Source organism: Ascaphus truei, chromosome 4 (assembly GCF_040206685.1).
Source record: "Ascaphus truei isolate aAscTru1 chromosome 4, aAscTru1.hap1, whole genome shotgun sequence".
NCBI classification, from domain to species: domain Eukaryota; kingdom Metazoa; phylum Chordata; class Amphibia; order Anura; family Ascaphidae; genus Ascaphus; species Ascaphus truei.
The window spans coordinates 364,428,345-364,441,221 of NC_134486.1; positions in this window are offsets into that span (position 1 = coordinate 364,428,345).

A 12,877-nucleotide genomic window follows, 5' to 3' on the forward strand; every position below is an offset into this window, starting at 1 on the left:
ACCTTTTATCATCATTTGATTCATGGGACTACATTCTTCTTGCCAGGTTTAATATCTGTCAGTGCGCCTAGGAAATTATTGTTTTGTCATATATGTTTTTTGTTTTTTTGTGAACACACACTCAGTGCTTATAATTATTGTCAAAATAAGTTTGTATGAGATCTACGTGCTCTCTAATATTTCCTTCAGAGTATGCTCTATCTACAGTAAGCTTAAAAAATGTATTGCAGTGTTTATGTATTTTTTTGTGTGCGATTAAAAGTGTATAATTTTTCTATGTGTACTTTGTGCAGTACAAGGTCTTGTTTTGCTTTTAAATTCGTTTTTATTTGAATTAGGATGGTTTATCACTCCAGCCTTTAATGTATGTATCTCAGATACTTTGTAGTATATGTTAATGGAATAAGTATAAGTAACTGTAATATCTGCATGTCATATTTTGCAGGGTCCGCAACAACTCCCGCCTGCATGTTAAATATGTTTGACTAAGTGTGAATTGCAATGATAGCGTGGCAAGCCACTTGCCGGTATATAAATATCTATACAGCTGAACCCCGTTATAACGCGGTGCTTGGGGTCTACAGAATGCAAGCACGTTATATGCGGATCGCAAAAAAAATAATTACTCTATTATTCACAAGGGAAGGGGCCCACGTGTGCAGCACAGTTCGGTGTGAGGCAGGCATACGAAGGGGTCTAGGCGGCTGAGCAGGGAAGTTGCGTCCAACGTCTGTTGTCCTGCGCACGCGCACGGTGCAGGCAGCACCATTAGAGCACATGCACGGCAGGGTTTATAACCTCTTATGCGCAAGCGCAGCCTAGAAGTTTGGCGCATGTGCAGAGCGCAGCGGCCGTTCATGACCCCGCGGCCGAGGAGGAGGGGGGGATGCCGGAGCGGAGGAGGGGGGGATGCCGGAGCCGAGTGTGGGGGGAAGCCGGAGCCGAGGAGGAGGGGGATCGCCAGAGCTGAGGAGGAGGGGGGACGCAGGCAGCAAGCTCCTGCATGGTAGGAGATCTACCGCTTCTTTTATTTTGGGAGCCACGCGCAAACCGCGTTATAAGCGGATCCGCGCTGTATCGAATCGCACAATAACGGGGTTGAGCTGTATATATACATATCTCAGGCAAAAGGATTTCAAGCAAAAGGTGTGACATGGTGTGCTCATTTGCATGTCATTTCCCAGAATCCCTTACCGCAGTGGAAGCACTGTATGCTGGGGATAATGGTGAAAGGCAGGGTTGCAGACCTGTCTAAGACATGGGAATGTGCTCACAAGTGATCTTTTTATTTGCTTTATGCAATACAGTGAAGGTTTCTTGTCGCCTTTATCCCCCACCATAACTTAAAATGTGTATGGTAAATCCTACCCAGCCTTGAAAATTGCAAAGCCAGCACAACTAACCGCACACTGATGAGACCCAAAAGGTCGAAACAGCTGTCTGTGAGTGAGATCACTGGCTTTGCATCTAAACCCATGCTGTGCTTAAACAGAGCATTTGCTTATAATGGTTCTGTGTAAAAATGGATTTCAGGCAAAAGGTGACACTGTGTGCTCATTTGCATGTAATTTCCCTTCAGTTGATGATCAGGGGAACTGCATTTCTTTACACAGACTATGGTAAACTTATTTGCAATGCTTCCAGCGAAAAACTGGCAGGAAAACAAGCAAGTCTTTTAGGATTCTGATGAAACCTGTTTTTCTTTTCAAAGCAATGTGATATGAAGTCATAATTAGAGCTACATTTCATATTGATTTCTTGACTTTTTTTAAAAAACAGCTGCAAACAGAAGTGGATGGAGAATTCTAGCTTAAGTTAAAAGACATGGACTATAATTACTAATCAGTGCTATTCCATTAGACACCTTCTGGCTCAGGAAGACACCTTGCGGTCTATTCACTTTCACCTCACAGAGTTGCACTATTTAGTAAATATTTACGAGGTTTGTGTAATTAAAGGTTTAGCAGGTTTTGTTATGCTAATAATGTTCGCCCTGAGTGCCAGCAATCGCCACTGTACGTTTGCCTCCTGCTATTGACAGGGTAAGCAGAAAACACCTTTAAGTTCCCTTTGATATCAGTAGCACGTTCTTCCTTCTCTTACAATGTATTTGAAAAATAATTATCACTATACAGTTTATAAGGATTGTATTTACAAAATATGAGTCTATAATGCTATTAAAAACTAATCTACAAAGCTAAACAGTAATCACCCACTGTAATTGTGACTGAGAGTGTATGTGAATGAAAGCTAATTGTGGTTTCTTTTATGATGTATATCAGAAATGATCATGCTATGACGTTCACCTGTCAAAAGAAAAGGCCACAGGGCGTTATGTACAGCTGCAGCGGCTGTTATTCAACTAAATCACGGCGCCGATTTTGTGTGCTCAGCTGTATTCCACGCAGCATGAACGCGGTGCACCAGGCACCCGCGCTTATCGCGATTGCTTTGTTGAATTTCATGGATTCTGTTTCTATGGGTGCAATTAAATGAATGAATTGCAATGTGTACAGTACTGTGCTACTGTGTCAATTTAAGGTGTTTAAAAACCAGAACACTAAAATGCCATTTTCTGCACTCACATCTTAAGGCGGTAAGGTTGGAAGACATCCCGCGTCATGACATGGGTATTCCGATGTACACAACGCGAGAAGTGTTTGAATAACGGCCGCTGCATCTCTATGAATATAGAAATAAGGGCCTCATGCAGAGAGCAGCGCTATTGCAAAAGTCGCCATTTTTTGGGGAAAGTCGCACAGAAAACTGCCGAAAATGGCGAGTAACGGAAAACGCGCCATTTTTTTTTTCCGTTTTCAAAATCTCGCCGCGCGGCTGGCGAGAACCTACATCTCGCCAGCTTTAAAAATATCCTAATGCAGAGAGCCGCGAACGGCATCTAGCGGCTGTTCGCGCCAAGAAAATGTCGCAATTTTCTACTATTTGCCTCACCAAGAAAAGTTGGCAATTACATGGAGCTCGCCGCCTATAGGAAAGGGAAAAAACATGCGCGATTTTTTTTTTTACACATTTCTGCAGCGCGCATCTCTCCAATTCTAACTCGCCACACGCATTAATGCCAAACATTGCAGAAATCGCACATTTCTGCATATGGAGAATAAAACTCTCCAAAAAAGCTACTTTTAATTAAACTCTCCAATTTTTAAATTCGCTGCTCTCTGCATGAGGCTCTAAATCTCTAACATTCTTTGCCCCATCTCTTTTTTATAACTTACATTGTTATTGATTTTTTGCACCGATAATACATAACATTTCATAGTCAGCTTTCATTCTCCTATGTAAATAGTAGTAACACCTCAGTTGATACAGATAAAATATAAGAAGGGGAGAGGTGAGGAGGGGGATAGAGGGGGGGGGGAGGGGGAAGTGTCCGGCTGGTCTAATTTTTGAATCTCTGGTTTTTCTGCCTTCTCCTTCTGAGATCCCAGATATGTTGACTCCTGTGCGGCCCCATAGTCCTCCTATATATTGGATATTCCTGCCACTAGTCAAAGGAGAACGCATTTGGGGCTATCAAAGCAACACCGTTATGGTATTCACTCCTGGGATGTCTGTCTGGGCCAGCCAGGGTGTCCAGACTTTTTGGAATTTATTGCCAGAGTCATTAACTAGACTTGTAAGCTTCTCCATCTGGCACACAAACTAAATTCTGTTTCTAATCTTGGCCACGGTTGGAATCTCGTTTTGCTTCCACAATACTGCTATCTCGCACCTCGTTGCCATTGCAAAATGGGCAATTAACTTAAGTGTAGATCTGGAGATACTGTGCCCTGTGTTTGTTCTAATTTCCTCCCCTGCTTCTCTCTGTGATATGTTTTGATCTATAATTGTCTCCCTCACAAGTCTCTCCTGCTATATCTACAACTACCCATATCCTGATTTGGAACCATGTTTACTAAACATTATTATGTCACAAGACAGCTTACAGTCCATTTAAATTATAGTCTTAAAATTCATATTCAACTGAATAGGGCATAATGTCCAGATTCCCTCCCGCAATAGACCTTTTGGGGCGCAAAGTCAAGAAAAGTTCAGGCCCAGAACTCGTAGGAACTAGAATCCCCCATGAGACCAGCAGTCAGCTTAGCTTAGGGTATATAAACTTCACCCAGCCTGCTACAGTAGTTGTTGCTTGTCAACCTTTTTGTTCCTTTTGCACCTAGCTGAGTTGATATTGCAGACACCTTTTTGTTTGCTTTTTGTGTAACTACACCTTGGTGTGAGCATTAAACACTATCTATTTAATTTATTCCAGTCTTTTGTTGTTTTTGGGGTTCCGTGTTACCAGCATCAGAAAGTGTTTTAGGGTAGAGCATCACTTAGGAAGAGACATCTTAGCCAATATTTACTATCAAACTTTCTTCCCTTGCCCTTGTGTTACATTGTGATATCTCTTCCAGTAGGGCATTCTATTTGTGACCTCTATGTGCCTTCTGTTTTCTATTTCTAGTATAATTGTTGCCCCCCAAAACTCTGCTAGCATCTTTTTCTTCCTGAATGTCAATGTGCAATGTCTTCACACCTTCCAAACCTGTTGTCAAATTCAATTGTATGTGTTTAAATATAACAAGACTTACTGTCCACGGCGACAACAAAGAAGAAAATCTCTCCAGTGTCAGGGGCAGTGTCTGCCACGATTGGGCTGCTGGAGATCCGTGCTTCTGAATGGGACCCACAGAAGCATTAATCCTAAAGTGCCGTGACCACTGCGGTCGTGTGACTACACGTATTAGCGGCACCAAAGACACAAAGAGGCCTATTCACCAAACTTCGATAAGTGCATTCATGCTGGTTAAGTGCCCTTTTCAAGCGATATTGCATGTGTAGCTATTCACAAAGTTTCGATAACAGGGCAATATCACATAAAAACGGCTTTTTAACGAGCTTTTACACACTGTCTATTACAAGCCACACGGTAGCTGAAAAAATGCCCAAACTCGCATTTTTTTTGCCGGTAACTGCTATTCACTAAGCTCTGAGCTCATTAAATACTCACATTCGTATCTAGCAATCGAGATCGGAAATGCGTTTAGCATCTAACAGATTTTATTGTATTTTGACCATGTGATGTTATTTACTATTTTTACCATGTGAGGCCTTTCCTTTTTGGGAGTGCAGTGACGTCATCAAAAAGGAAGGGAGGCATGATACCTGATTGGATATCTTCCCCCCCTATTTGATGACATCACATCTCTCCAAAAAAGGAAAGGCATCACATGGTATATCCACCAATGTGATTGGTTGGTGTATCATATGATGGCTTCAATTTTTTGTTTTGCTGAAGTGATGTCATCTTAAAGGGAGGGAAGCATATCCTACCTGATTGGCTAGCTTCCCTCCCTTTAAGATGATGTCACATCATTAAAAAAAATGGAAGACATCAAATGGTATATCCACCTATTGGATTGGTGGGTGTAATCTTTGTCAGTCAAATGTGACGTCACAGGCCTTATAGAAGGCCTGTCACGTCTCATTTGACCCCAAGAAGTCGTCAGATCAACATCTCCTATCCTGGACCTGTTGGATTACTAAGAAGAAAGAAGAAAAGAAGGAAGATAAGAAGAAAAGAAAGAAGAAAGAACTTACCGGAGACTCCTCTGCAGTCAACAGAGGATTATGGGATTCTGCGCATCAGGCTGATGGCATGTTTAAATCTCCTGCGTCGGATGACCGGGACATTTAAACAATGCAGTGAGAAACCGGCCTCCCATACAGGGGCCTGTAACTTGGGAAGCAGGGGGTCTCTGAGGCTGAAATAAATGTGGTTGAGCTCCAGAGATACCCTGCTTCAATACTACAGTATGTTATTCAAATTTAAATTAAAACTGCGCTATTGCGTGTAAGAGCTATGCAGGGAGAGACAGCATCTGTCTGTGCAGCTCTCTCTGTGCAGCTCTTACAGACTGCTGGAGCGACATTTATCTCATCAAGCAAACGCAGATTAATGCGATTTGGCTTTTTTTAGCGCATAATAAAAAAGGTGCTATTTTTCTTAGTGAATACCGTTTTTACACAATTTCATATCTTGTGGTAAGAACATGCCAATCTGATCAGTAATGCATTGAACTTTTCGAAGTTTAGTGAATACTGTAGGCCCCACAGTACAACTGTATCTATTTTTTTTAGTGCACCACCCAGAAGACCTTTCGGTGGTTATTGTTTAAAACGGACTTGAATGGGAGTTTGTGTGGGATAGTACCTCGATCGGCACTATTGCAGTTTAATAAATAACCCCTTTAGGGTCTGGGGTTGGTTCTTTGTATCATCAATCAGCACAGTTTATACAGTTGATTCTTTTCTCCACCAGTCAGTGACTAGGATTCCATCATTTCTTAAGGACTCTGGTTATTTCCTGGGTAGGAATAATACAAGTAGTAAATTATCTGAAGTTACTTATCTGGTCACCCTTGACATTGATCATTAAACACCAACATTGATCATTAAACACCAACAGGTTCGAACCTCTGAGCCTTTTTGAACTAGTGAGGCCACCGTCTAGGAGCAGGGCAGAGGAGCAAAGGACCATACCTGGACGCGGGTTGAGTGTACCTGCGCACCACGCGCCCTGGAAACGAATCTCCTGAGGACTGGTTGGCGTTTTTTCATTCCCCAGCCCCTTTGGTGTTAGACCTAAGGGTTTTTTTCTGTTTTTATTCGTTTTTTATCTTGTTTTAATAAAGTTAACACGCCATTTGGACTTTGTTTCTGAGTGCTTCTTTCACCTGGTGCAAATACACGGAGGATTTGCTACATTTCAGCATTGGGACACAAAGGAAAGATACCATTCCACGTGGGGGCTCACACGTGGCCGTGTGAGTACTATAGTATTATTTTTATTTCCCCATTTCCCTAACCCTGATCTCCTTTATCTTTACAGGAGTATCCCTTGTATTTATTTATTTATTTTGGATGCGGAAAGGATAGATACCTTCCTCGAGATTGCACCCACATTTGCCCGTGTGAGTGTTTGCAGGAGTTTATTTCTGCATTTTATATATATCCCTGTTATTCATTGGAATTAATCGTGGCCCCTCTGAAATTGCATTGTCTCTGAAACAATTTTTGTGTTATCAATTCTTTTTGAGGGATACTTCGCATTTAACGGCAGCTGGCTACTTGAAGAACCCACCATCAAGATTCAAGAAGAAGAAAAGAAATTTCGTATAAAGAGGATACAGAAGGAAGAAGAAGAAGAAAAGAATCCTTGATGTGATAGCACTTACACAAGGCCGTGTAAGTGTCTTTTATATTATACACTCCATTATCAGCCCATTTAACAACTTGGGGACTTACATCCCAGAGCTGTATAATTTGTTATTATTTAGTGTGCCTCAACCTGTGCTCCCCCTTTTTTCTCCTTTATCTCCATTCATTTGGAGTGCCTGGATTTTTCACTTATTTGCATGTTACAACAATTATTTCAACGTGGTACAAAAAGCTATAGTATATCCCCTGCATATATATCATTGTAAAGGCTCCCTTTATCCCTATTGCATTTGAACAATTAATAAGAATGTTCTAATTAAGTCAATCAGCACTTCGAGATACAAGGGTTTTATGACATGACATTTCACCCTGAACACTTCAAAACACTTTGGGGGCGATTCACTAAGCAGTGAAAAGTCCCTTTAAGTGAGATAAATGCCCTTTAAGTACGATAAGGCCTGCAGCGCGATTCACAAAGCAGAGATAACACTACAGTATCGAGCTTAAAAGGCATTTTTCAGAAAAAAAAGCTCATTGACAAAAAAAGTCATACGATCAGCCAAAAAACTGCAAATGCACCGTTTTTTTGCCAGTCGCCGCAATTCACAAAGGAGTGATAAGTAAATCGTACTTTAAAAGCTCACTATTTCTTTTCACCAGCTAAAGGCTGGCGCAAAAGAGATGGAAACAGTCTCAAAAGCATTGTTTACATTTTTTTTCAGCACAGCATTAATATAATAGGCCGGTGGGGGTCCCCAGGTGGTCCCCACGGGTATCCATGGGCCCTCGGGTTGTCCCCGCAGGTGTCCGGGGCCCTCAGGTGGTCCCCACGGGTGTCTGGGGTTCCCCACTGGCTTGTGGAACCAATCCTGTGCCCAAAAAAACATAACAGCTAACACTTAGAAATAAATACACCACCCCTCCCCCACCGCCCCCTAACACATACAGTACAGTACAATAATTGACAAAATTACTATTATCCAGATTGGATAATAGTGCATTTGTCCATTTAAAATACAACATTAGGCAGCAGAAATAAAGTAAATAAAACTTACACTCACCCCTGCCAGGCTGCCATGATGAAGGCCGTCCTCATCCTCATCTTTGTCCTTGTTCTCCGTTGCTACAAACAATGAAGTACAATAACAAATACAATCTAAAATCCCCTAGCCCCTTAATCACCTTAGCGGTTAGTAACCACTATTGTAATTAAGGGGTTAATCCACCCTCCCCCACTGCACACCCAAGAGGCCTAACTACCCTCCCCAAGCAACTACCACCGTCCTCCACCCATTCATTGGTACAGTGGGTACATCATGCCCAAATAATATGGGCCTGATTTACCCCTATAACAATAAATTGTGAATTAAACAAAAAACAGGCCCAAAATAAAACACATTACATAGCCAAATGCCAATAAAGCAATTGATTGGCTCTGTGGGTACATCATGCCCATATAATATGGCATGATTTAACACTATGCCAGTCAATGGTCAATCAAAAAAATAACCACCACAAACAATAGCCAATGTAATCAAAACAAGCACCAAATAAACAAGAATAAAGAAGTAAACACAACAAAATTAGCACCAATCTTTCAAATACCAAATAAAGACCACAATAAGTCATTAAAACACCAAAACAAAACCATCAAGAAACGAAATAAAGCTAAAAATAAATACCATCATTCAAATTAAAATTAGCCAAAATAATACACTATTAAAAAGCAAACACCAAAAGGCCCCCTGAAATAATCCATTGAAAACACCACCAAAAATAACAGCACACAAAATCCAAACACAAAATAAATAGCATTAAAAAGAAATATCACAGTACCAAAATACATTTAAAAAACATAAAAGCAAGCATTTGCACTAATAACCATTGATTGTCGTATGTATGTATACACATTTGCAATCAATGGGCAATCCCACAAAATTACATCAGAATAAAAAAAAAAGAAAAAACCTGTAAAATAAAATAACATACATTCAATATTTTTTCTTACCTTTTTAGATGTCTTTACCCTCCGATTCTTGGGGTCTCCGGAAGCTCTCAAACCAATCCACGATCCCAAACAACAACGGGCCACAGGTTAAAAAAAATCCAACGTCCTTTTCTTCATCTGTTAACTGTAATCCATTTTGAGGTCTTCTAGCTTCTTCTTCTGTATCTTCTTCATCTTCATCTGTAACATGCTTGTAATCCTATTGGTGGAGGAGGTCCTCCCTCCTTGGCTTCTTGTCGTCAAATGAGGCTGCACAGGCTTTTATAGGCTTTTGACGTCACATTACAGTGCAAATGGTTCACACGCCATCTGATTGGCCTGTGAAAACCATGTGCCTTTTTTTTTTTGGTGACATTTTGTACAGTAAAGGGAGTGAAGCCAGCCAATCAGAATGGCTCTGTGTCCTTTCCCTTTAATATGACATCACCAAAAGCAACATGGCTGCTGTAATATGGTACTTCAGCTAATCCGATTGGGAGATGTATATCCCGAATCTTAGTGGTTGTAGTAGACCATGTGACTCCATTTGGATGACATCACATCCCTTCCCAAAAAGTCACATGCTCTACTACAATCAATCAGATTGGGGATATACATCTCCCAATTGGATTGGCTGAAGTAATATCGGATTGGCTTCACTCTCTTTACATGACGTTACCAAAGAAAATGTTTAAAAGACACATGATTTTCACAGCCAATCAAAGGTGTGTGAACTATTTGCACTCAAATGTGACGTCACAGGCCTATAAAAGCCTGTGCAGCCTCATTTGATGACAAGAAGCTGAGGAGGGAGGACCTCCTCCTCCAATAGGATTACAAGGGCATGCCTGCTGAAGATGGATGAAGATGAAGAGTATACAGATGAAGAAGAAGAAGAAGATACAGAAGAAAAAGCTAGAATACCCCAAAAGACCTCAAAATGGATTGCAATATACAGATGAAGATAAAGAAAGAAGAAAAGGATTTTGGATTTTACCTATGGCCCGTTGCTGTTTGGGATCATGGATTGGTTCGAGAGCTTGCGGAGACCCCTGGAATCGGAGGGTAAAGACATCTAAAGGTAAGGAAAAAATTTGAATGTATGTTATTTTTCTTTTACAGGTTATTTCATTGTATTTTTCTTGGTATTTGATTTTTTTTAATGACCATTCATTAGCACTGTATGTATGTATGCCTCTTTATGGATATACATACATACAGGGACAAGCAATGGTTGTTTTGCTAAATGCTTAGTTTTATGTATTTTAAATGTATTTTGGTTCTTTGTTTGGACATTTTTGGCCTATTTATTTTTTATTTTGATTTACCTTTTTAGTGGTGATTTAAAATGTTTATTGCTCGGTTATGTTTGGTGTTTGCTTTTTAATAGTGTTTCATTCTTTGTGTTTTGATTTTGAATGATGGTGTTTATTTGGAGCTTTATTTTATTTATTCATGTTTTTGTTTTGGTGTTTTAATTGTTTATTCTGGTCTTTATTTTGGATTTGATTAATTGATTGGTGGTAATTTTGTTCTATTTACTTCTTTATTTGTTTTTATTTTGTGATTGTTTTGACTGCATTGGATATTGCTGTTGATTATTATTTTTTAGGTTAACCATTGACTGGCATAGTGTTATGTCATGCCCATATTATATGGGCATGATGTACCCATTGTGCCATTCAATTGTTTTATTGGTATTAGTAATGTGTTGATGTTTCAATGTAATGTGTTTTTATTTGGGCCTGTTTTTTATTCCTTTACCATTTATTGCTATAGTGATAAATCATGCACATATTAAATCAACATGATGAACCCACTGTACCAATGAATAGGTGTAGGGTGGTGGTAGTTGCCTGGGGAGGGTGGCTAGGCCTCCAGGGTGGATAGTGGGATAGGGTGGGTTAACACCTTAATTACCCTAGCGGCTATTAACCGCTAGGGTGATTAAGGTGTTAGGGGACATTAGATTGTATTTTTGATTGCATTGTTTGTGGTAACGGAGGACATGGGCGGTGATGAGGATGAGGACAGCCTTCATTGTAGCAGCCTGGCAGGGGTGAGTGCAAGTTTTATTTACTTTATTTATGCTTGTTAATATTTTATGTGAAATGGGCAATTTCACTATCTGGATAATAGTAATTTTGCCCATTACTGTACTGTATCTGTTATGGGGGAGGGGAATGTATTTATTTCCAAGTATTTTTTTTTTGGGCAGAGGATTGGTACCAGAGGCTAGCAGAGACACCCTGATACACGGGGGGACCACACGAGGGCCCCCACCAGCCTATAGTAACCTTCCTATGCTTAAAAAAACCTTTTTATGTATGTTAGGGGGGTATAGGGGTTGTTTTGGGCCCTTGGGTGGTGGGTAGCACATATTGCAAGGCTTATTGGGGGCAATTGCGGTTCAGCTCAGGAGACCCCCTGCTCATGTACACTAGTATCAAAACACGTAAAAATATGAAAAATAGGAAGCGCACTGCCAACAAAACGGGAGGAGGCTCAAGGGTTAAAAATAAAAAATCCTTTATTCCATAACAGGATCAGACAGAAAAGCCCCCAGACATGTCCAACAGCACCACACCTACGCGTTTCGGGCCGTATGCCCTTTATCAAGGTGTATACTGCTGCTAAAAAAAAACAGTACCTAAATACCGGTCCAGTTCGCGCTAATGAGTGACATCACGGAACTTCAAATAATCCGCTACCTGCTACTTCGTGTGGAGCCTCTCATTGGGTGGTGTGTGCCCCAAACTAGAATAACTTTATTTACACTAAACAAGTGTTCTCCCAACCTCTAAGAGTGAACAGCCTTTGAACAAAAACTTTATTGGCCATTCCAAAGGGAAAACTTTATTGATGCTCACACTAACATCTCTGTATGTAAAGTATCGTGACATCAGTCACTCGGCAAATACTAACAGGTACATGTAAAAAAAAAACTAAAAACACAAGTGTAAACATAACTATTGAAGATATGTGAACACTAGCATACATTAAAAAAAGAAAAAAACATACTTAGTAAAGACATATAAAAAAATATGTAAAAAAAACCATGATAATCTACCTACAGGGTTACTATGTATATGTCCTATACAGACCTGGTCTTATATGTGTAACGGGTATTCCCCCACCCAATCGCAGATTATAGTGTGGGTGTGGAGAACGTACAGTGTTACCAGCGTGTGATGCGTTATCTGTTGGCTCACTGGAGGGCTGAGCTTCCGCCAAGGGGAACCTGGGGCAATAAGATACTATGAGTAACCACTTACTCGGTGCAGCGCCTCCACCTGTGATGATTCCTAGCAGAGCAGGAATTGTTCCTTGCAGGACATCATACAATAACCATATAAACGATATGTGAGATAACCAACTACCTTTTACTTTGAAACAGCATACAACACATATATTATCACACTGAATATAACAGGTGTCCCTCCCCACAGGCAACACTGATTGCGGCGTCACCCCGAACCTTTCCCAACACAGGATGATCCCACCCAGTGTCCAGTAGTTCCCACCCAATGTCCCGCACTCTTGGAGAGAATGTGGGTGACTGCGCAGTCACTATTAAACTAAGGGCCCGTTGGTGCACTTGTGGATTTGATAGTACCTGCCCGAGCACGGATCTCCAACTGGCTTCACAAAGGATCCGACGAC